This window comes from Halichoerus grypus, chromosome 2 (genome assembly GCF_964656455.1).
Source record: "Halichoerus grypus chromosome 2, mHalGry1.hap1.1, whole genome shotgun sequence".
Classification (NCBI taxonomy): Eukaryota; Metazoa; Chordata; class Mammalia; order Carnivora; family Phocidae; genus Halichoerus; species Halichoerus grypus.
The window spans coordinates 142345005-142359974 of record NC_135713.1 but is presented as its reverse complement, the minus strand read 5'-3'; the positions used below and the strand labels follow the sequence as shown (position 1 = coordinate 142359974).

The window sequence follows — 14970 nt, the reverse complement described above, 5'->3', positions numbered from 1 at the left end:
CACTCTTACCACCTGCCCCCACTTCACTCCCACTCCTCCCTCAGCTCTGATGGTATCTTTCATCCCATGGCCTGTTCTGGTGACTGTGCAAAAGGGGCAGGAATTCTCACTGACCATAGTGGCCAAGTTAGTGAGTCATTATTAAATACTTAAGAGTTCTGGGCATCTGGATGGTGCAGTTGGTTAAGCGTCTGACTCTTGGTTTCCGCTCAGGTCATGATCTCAGGGTCATGAGCTCGAGCCCTGTGTTGGGCTCCATGCTCAGAGTGGAGTCTGCTTGGGACTCTCTCTCCCTCTCTGTCTGCCCCTCCCCTCTCTGTGCGTGAACACACTCTCTCTCTCTCTCTCAAATAAATAATAAAATAAATCTTTTAAAAAAACACTTACGGGTTCTTAGCATGTTTCAAGCACCGTCGGCTGGATAGTGGCTCCCCCCGGAGACTATACATAGTGGGGAAAGCAGAAATCAAACAGGCATGCAAATAACATAAATAACTATGAAGTGTGTGGGAGGAGGAGGAGATCACTACAGAAAGAATAGCACAGATAATGGCCCTGAGAAGGGACAGAGTATAGCTTGACTCAGGGTAAGGACAGAGGCCCACTTGGTTGTGCTGTAGTGAGTAGAGGAAAGTGAGCCACGTTCCACTGTAGACTGTCCCCCTTACCCACTTCACCTGGCTGTCAGTCAAGCACATCCAGAGTCAACAAAGCAAGGAGATTCTTAAGGATGGACAGGTACCCTGGGAGTTGTGGTGTGTTTAGAGAGTTCCATCAGGGCTCTGCTTTTCTGTGAGGCTTAACACAATCTTGGTCAAATGTCCGAAATGGTATATCCTGTCTGCTTTGTACCTCTTGCTCTGATTCCATTTCTCTACAGGCTTATTCCCTAACTTACATCTTCCTTCCTTCCTCAAGGGACAATACCTTAAAACTTTCCGAAATTAATAACAGAAACCAAATTACAAATCCAGGAATCTCAGACAACAAGAAGCAGGATGAATAATTTAAAAAAATCAATGCCTAAACATATCATATTTAGACTGCAGAAAGCCAAAAACAAAGAGAGAATCTTGAATGAAGCCAGAGTGTGGGAAACTGTACCTATTGTAATATTATGATTTATAATAAGAAATACATATTTGGTTTTCACTCCCATTTAGAGAGCAATAAGGGAGTCTTTTGCTATGTTAATGAGGTGAATTTTGGACACCACTTAAGGATGGGGGTTGGTTGCTGGGGAAACCAACCTTGCAACTAGAGGGTTAGGGGGAGAGGAGTAGAGCTGGAGGTTGAATCAGTCACCAATGGCCAATGATTTAATCAATCACGCCAATGAATTGAAGCCTCCATAGAAATCCAAAAGGGGTGGAGGCATCTGGGTGGCTCAGTCAGTTGAGTGTCTCTGACTCATGGTTTCAGCTCAGGTCATAATCTTGCAGTTGTGGGATTGAGCCCCACTTCGAGCTCTGTGCTCAGTGAGGAGTCTGCTTCAGATTTTCTCTCCCTCTCCCTCCTGCTCACTCTCTTTCTCTAAAATAAGTAAATAAAATCTTAAAAAAAAACCCACAAAAACCCAAAAGGATGTGGTTTGGAGTGATTCCAGATGGTGAGCTTCCAGAACTCAGGAAAACTAGTTTACTCACTAGATTACCCATTTATTATAAATGATATTAAAGGATACAAATCAACAGCCAGATAAAGAGATACATAGGGCAAGTGCACAAAGGAGCTTCTGTCCCCTTGGAATTTAGGGCCCATAATGTGGCATGTGGATGTGGTCTGTTTCACCCACCTGGAAGCTGGTCTAATAGGTAACTGCTCAAAGTAATTATAGCAATAATGTATTGGGTGGATATAGCTTATGGATAAGTCAAAGAATGGAGGCCATGTTGTAAGGGATGAGAAGGAGGATTGTGAATGCTCCATTATGAGGTACCATCCATAGTGTTGAAAACACACATAGATTCATATACCACAAACTCTAGAGCAACCACTAACAAAACTTAAAAAAAAAACAAAACACTAAAGAAGTTGATAGAATTCAAACACTTATTTTATCTGCTGCTCATATGTGAAAAATACCTTTAAATTCAAGTGTGAGCTCTTATAAGAGTAAACCCTGGTTGGATAGTGGGAAGTGACGTACCTGGCTTTGGGGAGTGTGAGCTCTTGTTTTGTCTCCATTTTATATTTCAAGATATTAGGATGTAAAGAGGAAACAGAAGACTGGACATTTCTCTCCGTGTGTTCTGGTATTGTTACTTTACCTCTCTGAGCCCCGTTTCCTCGCCTGTCGTGTGGACATAGCACTACCTGCTTCACCTGTTGTCAGCTTACGTGAAACAATAGATAGTGAAGGCTTTTGGGAATCCTAGGACTTCCTTCAATTCTCTTTTTTTTTTTTTAAATTTTTTTATTTTATGCTCATTTTTTTTTTTCAGGCAATGGGAAACCCTCAATAAATAATCACCAAACTTTCTATCTTTTATGGCTGCTTAGCAAATGTTAGTTATTTCCCTTAGAATGCTGACATTGAAGCAATATTCATGAAAGAAATGCAGTATTTTGTCTGGAGAGTTTTTGCCACCCGTTACCCCCTCAGTGTAAACTATAAAAACTCAGGGTCCTGGGGTCTAATATTCTGGTTGCTGATTTTACTGCAGAAGTTTTCAAAGATGAAATATGTGATAAGAGTTCAAAGAGGATCGAACATATCTTAAGTATTCAGTGAGGTTTCAAGGATCAGTTCTTGACTTGTCAAAATGAATCAGCATTAACTACTCCCATTTGGTTTGGTTTGGTTTGGTTTCAACTGTTAATGGAAATAAAATCTTTCGGAGAGGCCTGTTAGTCATCAATATACACAATTCCCACTCCATTAGGTAGACATCTTGGTTCTTGATTATGGTGGTAACATCACAGAGATATTTGGATCCTCACAAAGAGTGGAAATTTGCCTTTCCAAGTGCCGTCGACAAGCAAGATGAGGTCATGCAGGAGTTCACAGGCTCTGCACCTAGAAGGTTGTACATTGAGGGATTAAATGAGGAGGACATGGTAAAGTAGGTAGGTCAAGGTCTTTGCTTACTTAAGAAGCTTTATAGTCAAAGCTCACAGGCCTGCAGCTACTAAGTCTCACCTCCATATTCCCAAGGGAAGGAAGTGAGGTGGAGAGTGACCTCGAGCAGGGCAGAGCTATTCTGCTGTCCCCCTTGGATGTGGGCATGCAGAGAGCTGTCCGAGGAGGGGAGCCTAGAGATGCCTGGAGATGCATCTCGGTCATGGTCTCCGTGAAGGAGATGGTATAATACAAAGGACGTATAAATATACAACAGCCCCATTCCAAAGCCATGGGGTCTCAAGATATCCCGAGGGAAGGAGTGTGAAGAACTGGAAGAGACTGAAGTTAGAACCATCGATTCTCTGGGGAAACTAAAAGCTATGGTTGGGGACCTTGGAAGTCATTACAAGTCCTGTCCAGGATATTCCCTGAAATCGATGGGCGGAAGCGTGGTGTTTGTGAGATGCAGTCAGTTCTGTTCCCAGGGAAATTATCCCTCATCATAAACACAGACCTCAGTCCAAGGCATGGAGTAACTACAGCTTTGCCCAAGGGCTGAACTGACTGCAGGGATCACTCAATCCCCGGGACGCCCACTGTGTTCCTAAATTTTTGGATACTGATAGGATAATCCCCACAGTTTTTAAAGCAACCTCCCGTATGACTGCACAACTATTTAGACACAAGACATAATCAGACTCACCTCATGGTACTGTTTATTGACAATACTTTAACTCCCAAGGTGCACAGGCATGCCCTGGGCATAGTCCCCAGGAAGACTCAGTGACAAGAGTCTCTTTTGGAGGCAAAGAGAAGTTCACGGTCAGCTCATCTGTTCAGTCTTCTGTTTCCTCTTTACATCTTTTTTTTTTTTTTTTTTTTTTAGAGAGAGAAGTGGGGAGAGAGAGAAGGGGGAGGGGCAGAGGGAGAGGAAGAGAGAGAATCTTAAGCAGGCTCTATACCTAGCTTGGAGCCTGACTTCGGGCTGGATCTCACGACCCTGACATCATGACCTGAGCTGAAATCAAGCGTCAGATGCTTAACCCATGGAGCCATCCAGGCGCCCTTCCCCTTTACATCTTAATGCTTGGAATAGGAAGCAGAGACAAAGCAGCCACGCTGGGTCACTGGTGCCTGTCCTTCTCATGGTCCCCTCCTTGCTGTGCCCTGGTTCTGGTGGGGGTTCAACTTGCCCGCTGGCTCCTCAGGGTTTCCACTTAAGCTTGACTCCCTCTCCCTGGAGATCACAATCCTCTTGGAAATTCTAAGTAGTCCAAAAAACCTCCTTTAAATCTATTCTACTTTCCTTTCTCCAGGACACAAAGGATGTCCTGTTGTCAAGCTTGGCCAGTGCTTTGTGCTGTCCTCTCCTCTTATACCTTCCTTCTTTCTGTTTCATTCTCCTGTCAAAACTTGAGTTTGCCAATCTGTTCCTCCTCTCCTCTCCCGATGGTCAGTTTTCTCTTCTTCAGTCTGGATGAAATCTACTTTGTGTCTGCATACAGACCTCATAGAACACGTATTTTAAGGACCCTCCTCCCCGATCCCCCACACCCGTTTTTATAAACCAGATCCTAGAAAAGTCAATTATTTATTTGTCTTCAGTTCTTTCTCTACAGCCTGAGCCAATAGGAACCAATAGGCTGCATCATAAGTGTTTTTGAGAAAACGATATATTAGTAGCTTGGTGGAATTTATGTTTCCATCCCGTCCATTCAATCTTCTTCTTTTTTTTTTAAAATTTTATTATGTTATGTTAGTCACCATACATCATTAGTTTTTGATGTAGTGGTAGTGATCCATGATCCATTGTTTTCGTATAACACCCAGTGCTCCATGCAGTACATGCCCTCCTTAATACCCATCACCAGGCTAACCAATCCCCCCTCCCCCCTCCCCTCTAAAACCCTGTTTGTTTCTCAGGTCCATAGTCTCTCATGGTTCATCTCTCCCTCCAATTCCCCCTGCCCATTTTTCCGTTCCTTCTCCTAATGTCCTCCATGTTATTCCTTATGTTCCACAAATAAGTGAAACCATATGATAATTGACTTTCTCTGCTTGACTTATTTCACTTAGCATAATCTCCTCCAGTCCCATCCATGTTGATGTAAAAGTTGGGTATTCATCTTTTCTGATGGCTGAGTAATATTCCATTGTATATATGGACCACATCTTCTTTATCCATTCATCTGTTGAAGGGCATCTCGGCTCTTTCCACAGTTTGGCTATTGCGGACATTGCTGCTATGAACACTGGGGTGCATATGGCCCTTCTTTTCACTACCTCTGTGTCTTTGGGGTAAATACCCAGTAGTGCAATTGCTGGGTCATAGGGTAGCTCTATTTTTAAATTTTTGAGGAACCTCCACACTGTTTTCCAAAGTGGCTGTACCAACTTGCATTCCCACCAACAGTGTAAGAGGATTCCCCTTTCTCCACAACCTCTCCAACATTTGTTGTTTCTTTCCCTGTCCATTTTTGCCATTCTAACTGGTGTAAGGTGGTATCTCAATGTGGTTTTGATTTGGATTTCCCTGATGGCTAATGATGATGAACATTTTTTCATGTGTCTGTTAGCCATTTGTATGTCTTCTTCAGAGAAGTGTCTGTTCATCTCTTCTGCCCACTTTTTGACTTGATTATTTGTTTTATGGGTGTTGAGCTTGAGAAGTTCTTTATAGATTTTGGATACCGGCCCTTTATCTGTAGTGTCATTTGCAAATATCTTCTCCCATTCTGTGGGTTGCCTCTTTGTTTTGTTGACTGTTTCCTTTGCTGTGCAGAAGCTTTTTATCTTGATGAAGTCCCAAAAGTTCATTTTGCTTTTGTTTCACTAGCTTTTGGAGATGTATCTTGAAAGAAGTTGCTGTGGCCGATGTCAAAGAGGTTACTGCCTATGTTCTCCTCTAGGATTTTGATGGATTCCTGTCTCACATTGAGGTCTTTCATCCACTTTGAGTTTATCTTTGTGAATGGTGTTAGAGAATGGTCGAGTTTCATTCTTCTGCATGTGGCTGTCCAATTTTCCCAGCACCATTTATTGAAGAGACTTTTTTCTATTGCATGTTTTTTCCTGCTTTGTCAAAGATTATTTGACCATAGAGTTGAGGGTCCATATCTGGGTTCTCTATTCTGTTCCATTGGTCTGTATGTCTGTTTTTGTGCCAGTACCATGTTGTCTTGGTGATCACAGCTTTGTAATATAGCTTGAAATTGGGCAACGTGATGCCCCCAGCTTTGTTTTTCTTTTTCAACATTTCCTTGGCGATTCGGGGTCTTTTCTGATTCCATACAAATTTTAGGATTGTTTGTTCCAGCACTTTGAAAAATGGCATTGGAATTTTGATCGGGATGGCATTGAAGGTATAGATTGCTCTGGGTAGCATAGACATTTTAACAATGTTTATTCTTCCGATCCATGAACATGGAATATTTTTCCATCTTTTTGTGTCTTCTTCAATTTCTTTCATGAGTGTTTTGTAGTTCCTAGAGTATAGATCTTTTACCTCTTTGGTTAGGTTTATTCCGAGGTATCTTATGGTTTTTGGTGCTATTGTAAATGGAATCGTTTCTCTAATTTCTCTTTCTACAGTTGCGTTGTTAGTGTATAAGAAAGCAACTGATTTCTGTGCATTGATTTTGTATCCTGCCACATTACTGAATTGCTGGATGAGTTCTAGTAATTTGGGGGTGGAGTATATTGGGTTTTCCACATAAAGTATCATGTCGTCTGCGAAAAGAGAGAGTTTGACTTCTTCTTTGCCAATTTGAATACCTTTTATTTCTTTTTGTTGTCTGATTGCTGTTGCTAGGACTTCTAGTACTATGTTGAACAACAGTGGTGAGAGTGGGCACCCTTGACGTGTTCCTGATCTTAAGGGAAAGGCTCTCAGCTTTTCCCCGTTGAGGATGATATTCACTGTGGGTTTTTCATAGATGGATTTTATGAGCTTGAGGAATGTTCCCTCTATCCCTATACTCTGGAGAGTTTTAATCAGGAAAGGATGTTGTATTTTGTCAAATGCTTTTTCTGCATCAATTGAGAGGACCATATGGTTCTTCTCCCTCCTCTTATTAATGTGTTCTATCACATTGATTGATTTGCAGATGTTGAACCACCCTTGCATCCCGGGGATAAATCCCACTTGGTCATGGTGGATGATCCTTTTAATGTATTGTTGGATCCTATTAGCTAGGATTTTGTTGAGGATTTTGGAATCCATATTCATTAGGGATATCGGTCTGAAATTCTCCTTTTTGATGGGGTCTTTGCCTGGTTTGGGGATTAAGGTAATGCTGGCCTCATAGAATGAGTTTGGAAGTTTTCCTTCTGTTTCTATTTTTTGAAACAGCTCCAGTAGAATAGGTATTATTTCTTCTTTGAATGTTTGGTAGAATTCCCCAGGGAATCCATCAGGCCCTGGACTCTTGTTTTTTGGGAGGTTTTTGATCACTGCTTCAATCTCGTTACTGGTTATTGGCCTATTCAGGTTGTCAATTTCTTCCTGTTTCAGTCTTGGCAGCTTATAGGTTTCCAGGAAGGCCTCCATTTCATCCAGATTGCTCAGTTTATTGGCATATAGTTGTTGATAATAATTTCTAATAATTGTTCTATTTCCTTGGCGTTAGTCGTGATCTCTCCCCTTTCATTCATAATTTTATTAATTTGGGTCCTTTCTCTTTTCTTTTGGATAAGTCTGGCCAGTGGTTTATCGATCTTATTAATTCTTTCAAAGAACCAACTTCTAGTTTCATTGATCTGATCTACTGTGTTTCTGGTTTCTAATTCATTGATTTCTGCTCTAATTTTAATTATTTCTCTTCTAATGCGTGGCTTAGGCGTCGTTTGTTGCTTTTTCTCTAGTTCTTTAAGGTGTAGAGTTAGTTGGTGAATTCGGGATTTTTCTATTTTTTTGAGTGAGGCTTGGATGGCTATATATTTCCCCCTTAGGACCATCTTTGCAGTATCCCATAGGTTTTGGACCGATGTGTTTTCATTCTCATTGGTTTCCATGAATTGTTTAAGTTCTTTGATTTCTTGGTTGACCCAAACATTCTTGAGCAGAGTGGTCTTTAGCTTCCAAGTGTTTGAATTTCTGCCAAATTTTTTCTTGTGATTGAGTTCCAGTTTTAGAGCATTGTGGTCTGAGAATATGCAGGGAATCATCTCAATCTTTTGGTATCGGTTGAGACCTGATTTGTGACCCAGTATATGGTCTATTCTGGAGAAAGTTCCATGTGCGCTCGAGAAGAATGAGTATTCTGTTGTTTTAGGGTGGAGTGTTCTGTAAATATCTATGAGGTCCATCTGGTCCAACGTATCATTCAAAGCTCTTGTTTCCTTGTTGATTTTCTGCTTAGATGATCTGTCCATTGCTGAGAGTGGAGTATTGAGGTCTCCTACAATTAACGTATTGTTATCAATATGACTCTTTATTTTGGTTAACAGTTGGCTTATGTAGATGGCTGCTCCCATGTTGGGGGCATAGATATTTACAATTGTTAGATCTTCTTGTTGGATAGACCCTTTAAGAATGATATAGTGTCCTTCTGTGTCTCTTATTACAGACTTTAGTTTAAAATCTAATTTGTTTGATATAAGAATTGCTACCCCAGCTTTCTTTTGAGGTTCGCTGGCATGGAAGATAGATCTCCATCCCTTCACTTTCAGTCTGGATGTATCTTTAAGTTCAAAATGAGTCTCTTGTAGACAGCATATGGATGGGTCCTGTCTTTTTATCCAATCTGCAACCCTGTGCCGTTTTATGGGAGTGTTTAGGCCATTCATGTTGAGAGTGATTATTGAAAGATATGAATTAATTGTCATCATGTTGCCTGTGAAGACATTGTTTTTATAGATTGTCCCTGTAAATTTGTGTTGTAGATCACTCTTGGGGTCTTTCTCCTTTTATAGAACCCCCCTTAATATTTCTTGCAGGGCCGGCTTAGTGGTCACATATTCTTTCAACTTCTGCTGGTCGTGGAAGCTCTGCATCTCTCCATCCATTCTAAATGAAAGCCTTGCTGGATAAAGTATTCTTGGCTGCATGTTCTTCTCATTTAGTACCCTGAATATGTCTTGCCAGGCCTTTCTGGCTTGCCAGGTCTCTGTGGATAGGTCTGAAGTTTTTCTGATGTTCCTCCCTCTGTACGTAAGGAATCTCTTCCCCCTAACTGCCCTTAAGATGGTTTCCTTGGTTCTAAGATTTGCAAGCTTTACTATTACATGCCGGGGTGTTGGCCTGTTTTCCTTGATCTTGGGAGGGGTCCTTTCTGCCTCTAGGACTCGAATGTTTGTTTCATTCCCCAGATTAGGGAAGTTCTCAGCTACGATTTGCTCAAATACATCTTCTAGTCCTCTCTCTCTCTCCACTCCCTCCGGGATTCCAATTATTCTGACATTGGAACGCCTCATGGTGTCACTTATTTCTCTGATTCTATTTTCATGGATTCTGAGTTGTTTTTCCCTGGCCTCCTCTTTTCCCTTTTTATCTATTATATTGTCTTCCAGGTCGCTTATTCGTTCTTCTGCCTCAGTTACCCTAGCTGTTAGATTATCTAGATTGGATTGGATCTCATTGATAGCATTTTTAAGTTCTGCCAATTCCCCTTTTATTTCTGCCCTTAGAGACTCTATGTTGCCATTAATTGATTTCTCCATTCTAGCCATTGTCTTCACAATTGCTAGCCTGAATTCCATCTCTGACATCTTGGTTATATCTGCATCCATTTGTAAATCTGCAGCATGAGTCATAATCTCTGAGTCATTTCTATTTTGGGGCCTCTTCCTCCTAGTCATTCTGTTGATAGGTGTTTGAGGGAATGTATAGAGTCCAAATTATTGACCAGAACCCAAGCAAGATGCACCTGTTTTCTTGGGACCTTAGGGTTGCTGGCCTCTTGTTTTCCCAGCCTGTCTTCTGCGGGTGGGGCCTGCCGTGCTGTTACTCAGGCAACCCTGTTCGGGCGGAGTTGCCCTGCGCCCCTGTGGCGGGGGATGGGCTCAGTGGGAATCAGTCTTTGGGGCTTTTGTTCTCTGGCGCCTTTCCCTGGAGACTTTCCGCGTCTCTTCCGCGAGTCAAAGCAGAAGAGACTGTTTCCAACCCTCTGCCTCAGAGCAGAGAGATCGCAGTCTGTTCTTCAGTGAGCTCTCCAGGCCACACCGTCTCCGTTTCTGTCCGTGCTGCTATAAACTGCAGCGGCCTGGGTTGTGCGCCCCTCCGCAGCGCCCCCAGTCCTGCCTCCAGGTCGGGCATGTCTCTGCCCTTTGTGCCTCTAAAACCGCCAGCCGCTCCCAGTTCGCGCGCGGGACTCCGCCGCTCGGGGTTCCCACCCTGGGGGTTGCAGTTCACCGGCCTGACCCCAGTGCACCGGGTTTCCGTCTCAGAGGCTGCAGTTCGCATGCGTGTGAGCGTCGCTCCGGTTTCTGTCCGGGGGGCTGCAGTTCGCGTGCGCACGACCCTGCCGGTCTGGTTTTCCCCCCGGGGGCTGCCCTAAAGTCCTTTCCTGCCGCTACCGGTCTGCGAGTCTGTGCCCCGTCCGCAGCGCGCGAGGCTGTCACTCACCGGCGGTGTAGGATTCCCACGGCCAGGCACCTTCCTGCTGCCGTTTATCCTCCGATATCTGCCCGCAGAATCACGGCTCTCTGCTTCGTACCTCAAAACCAACTGCCTGCGATATTCTGTTCGTAGAGATCCAGATCTTCTTACATCTCAGGCTGGTTTCGTGGGTGCTCAGAGTGGTCTGGTAGATATCCAGCTCAGTTCCGGGGACCAGTTGGAATAGGGTCCCCTACTCCTCCGCCATCTTCCCCCCCCTCCCCCGTCCGTTCAGTCTTCTGATGAAGGTTTGGATTTATTTTTCTTGACCTGTAATCTACAGATTTAATTACAAGCGCATCCTGTATCCTCTTCTTCAGCCTTGCGTGTGGCAGAGTGCTGTGTGTCGTCTGCAGCAATACAACCACAGGGGAATTTTCCTCTGCTGTGAACGGCAGCAAGGGTAGGCAAGGAAGCCCCATGCTTCCCCTATCTCCAGGAAAAAGAAGAGGGAAATTTTGCCAGACCAAGCTTTTATCTCAACAGGAGTACAAGTATTCATTAGAAAGAGGGGTTTCTAATAGTGTTTTTTTTTTTTTTAAGATCTTATTTATTTATTTGAGAGAGAGAGAGAGAGCACAAGCAGGGGGAGGGGCAGAGGGAGAAGGAGAAGCAGACTCCCTGCTGAACAGGGAGCCTGATGTGGGACTCGATTCCAGGACTCTGGGATCAAGACACCAGCGAAGAGCAGAAGGCAGACACTTAACCGACTGAGCCACCCGGGCACGCCTTCATTATTGTTTTAAAAGCGATTTTCTTCCTCACATCCAGTGAGGGAATGCATCATGCACTCAGGGACCTGGCATCTTTCTCCTTAAGCTTTGTAAGCTATGCTAGCTGCATTTAAGGGGATCTTAACAACATTTCCTTATGTGTAAAATATTACATGATGTGGGAAATTAGGACTAGAGACACAGTTTTTGGCTTCATTTTTCTGGTCATACTGTAGAAATAGCAAAAGGCTGAGAAGAGAGGACATGGACTCTGTTCTTATATCTGTCACTAAAATACCACGTGACCTTGGGCAAGACCTTTAACCTCTACGAGCCACAGGTTTTATAGATGGGTGAAACTCAAGATTCCCAAGAATTCCAAAATGACTCTGCCATTTGGAAGAGGTAAGCTTGTCCTTCGGATCATCTGCACAGGCTCTGTCCTTCAGTAGGAGACTTCAAAATGGCCCCCACCTTCAAACCAAAATGCCTTCCTAAATCTACATACTGCCCAAATTTGGGGGGGCTCCCTTTCTCTGTGTCAGACTGCTCCAGGTTTTTAAATCTCTTTGAGAATGAGCCCTGTTTATTTCTCAGTAAGTGCAGTATCTAAACAATCCTTAAATACTACCTCCTTGCTTCCAGCCTCTGAAATGGAAAGTTTCAATGCTCTTGGCCTCCAGCTGAGCCTCCACGTGGGATTTCTGATCATGGTTCCTCATGTCTTTACAACAAGACATCCTTCCTGGGCATCAGAAGGCAGGGTGGTAGTTTAAAATTGAAATTTATTCCCCTCCTCTTGGGCTTAAATCCATTAGACAAATGCCATCCAAGACAGTCTTGTTTGGGGGCGCCTGGGTGGCTCAGTCAGTTGGGCATCTGACTCTTGATTTCGGCTCAGGTCATGATCTCAGGGTCAGGAGATGGAGCCCTACGTTGGGCTCCATGCTCCGTGGGGAGTCTCCTTGAGATTCTCTCCCTCTGCCCTTCCCCCTACTCTCTCTCTCTAAAAATAAATAAATAAATAAAATCTTAAAAAAAAAAAAAAGACAGTCTTGTTTGACCAGCCAACGATTCACCTCTTTCTAAATAGAATAGTGGGGAGAAACATTCACTAGAATGACAGTTTCATTTTTTTCCTCACATAGCCACTAAAAGAATTTTGAAAAATTATGTAACTGCACCCTACCGTTTTTATGTTGATAACTCTTTTTTTCCAATATCAGTTTAAATATTTGAAATGATTTGTAATTTCTGGTGCACTGTGATTGTTCCATTGCTCGCAAATGTTTCTAGCCTTGGTGATTTGATTCTCTTATCAATTTACAAGATATGTAAGAAGTTTCCTTTAACAGAAATTTTACATCATTCCATTTATCCTGGACTCATATTTCCATTCTACTTCCTGCAGAGAATTTTATACCAAGATAATATATTTCAGGCTTGGAATCCTATTATTGATCATTCTACCACATGTCTGTGCAAGAAAAATATTTATATAAATTGGAATTTAAATTGTTCTTCCCAAACTTGACTTTACTGTGATATTTTTTGTAGATGATTTCTGGGGGGAAAAAAAGTTTCTTCTGGATTGGATTACCATAACAACCAATTATTCCTGCACAATTAATCAAAATAAAATAAATAAAAATTTTGATGAGTGACTTTTAGACACAAATGGTAAAATTTTTGAGGACACGTATCTCTTGATAAAACTACTAGGACTTGTTGTCCAGTTAGTTTATGAGTCCATAGATAAATATTACTCATTGCTGGAATCAAAATAGGGCTGAACATCACTTTTATTTATATTTTTGTTTTCTAGATATGAGTACCAAAAGCCATATCCCCATATAAATAAAGTATATGGAAGTGGAAGGAGTCACATTATGCAAGTTGCAATGAATTTTTGAACTCCTTCCAAATTATGCATCCAAATCACACAGTTACATATCATCAAAAATGATTTTAATAATATATCAGCCAATAACTTGATTCGGTGCTCCTTCAGTTTTGTTGAAATTAAGGCATGGAAAACCATCCGATTTCCAAGGGGATTTGTTACCAACTCATCAGAACCACCCTCCTTCCCCATTTCTGGAATGTATGTCAAAAAAGTTTTATCAAGACTTACCAATGATTATTAATTGTACCCATGATTCTTGACTCTTAGGGACCTTGTTGAATATATCCTCAGAAAGGGTTGGGAAACAGAGATATTATTCATTTACGAACATTTTTGTCACTTCTGTACTGGTGTGCTCCTGGCTTTGAACTCCAGGGACTCCCTCTCAGGGAGGAGACATAATTGTGGGGTGTGGAAGAGGTCAGATCCTTGGGCCTCCTGGAACTTTTGAAACCCTAAAGTGATGCACCCTGGTAGGACTGGGGGAGAGAGGTACTCTTTCCTATTGTAAAGGGCAAAGGGTGACTAGGAAGTGGGGAGAATCAGCAAGATGTCTCCACTCCAGAGACATTCTCAGCTGCTCCATTTTTTTATTGCGATCTCATTAACAGAACATTTTATTTGTTTCAGGTGTACAACATAATAATCCAATATTTGTATATACGGCGGTCAGCTGATCCACTTACGAAGGAAGAGATAAGAGTGGAGCCTGGAATTGATTCCCTCAAAACCAACCATGCTTATGTTCCCTTGGGAATACTTAATGGCCCTCTGGAAGTCTGTGTTTTCCAGTTGGAAAGGGCACACCTCGAGGGCATGCCACCAAAATCCTTAATATCCATATTTGTTATATGTTTTCTTCAAGGTAAATACATAATTACCATTCATAACAAGTTCTGTGTGACTTTTTGGCATCCTTTCCTTGGGAATGATGAACAATGCTCACAGAATTTATCTTCACTTGTTTCATGAGAAGGAAAAATGGTCATATTCCTGGCTCCAGAGGAATTTCTGCTTTCCATGGAGTGTACCCTGAAAACACCCCCCATAACAACATCTCCACGTGGTTCCTGGATGAATGACCCCAGTCGTAGACATGAAATCTCCAACCCCTCCCTTCCAACATCAGACTCCGGTTCCATTAGCGCTGATGCTCCTCCCTAGGGAATCCTAATAAAGTATAGCACCCGAGCCAGACCCTGAGGGTAGCCTGCCCAAGCTCCTCATTCCACACGACGTTTCTCACTTGGCAGCTACCATTTGCTGCTTGACCTTTCGGGCGACATAAAATCCCGGCCACCCTGCGCCACTCTCAGTGACTCCCGACAAGATTGGAGCCAAGCTGATTTATGTGCACTCCTAACTCAGTAATTGCCCGAACCTGTGTATTTTATTTTAGAGCCGCAGAACCTTTTGCTTTTTTCCCTTTAAATGAACAGTTGAAAAGATGAAAGCATAGTTGCTTTATTGTCATCAGGGAAGGGGGCCTGGAGTCCTGCCCACTTGCCTATCCTTAAGTTCTGGGCTGCTCGGTTTATTTTTATTTATTTTATTTTATTTTTTTTTAAAGATTTTATTTATTTATTTGACAGAGACACAGCTAGAGAGGGAACACAAGCAGGGGGAGTGGGAGAGGGAGAAGCAGGCTTCCCACTGAGCAGGGAGCCCGACGTGGGGCTTGATCCCAGGA

The 14970-nt window shown here is 42.7% G+C and overlaps 1 long non-coding RNA gene across 1 annotated transcript in view; it reads left to right on the top strand.

Annotated features, from left to right (window-relative positions):
- LOC118519013 (uncharacterized) overlaps positions 1 to 14141 on the top strand; it is a 47136-nt gene extending 32995 nt beyond the window's left edge. Inside the window, exon 3 of the long non-coding RNA XR_004908966.2 lies at positions 13911 to 14141. This is a non-coding gene — a long non-coding RNA (uncharacterized LOC118519013). The remainder of the gene's footprint in view (positions 1 to 13910) is intronic.
- Positions 14142 to 14970: the final 829 nt, after the last annotated feature.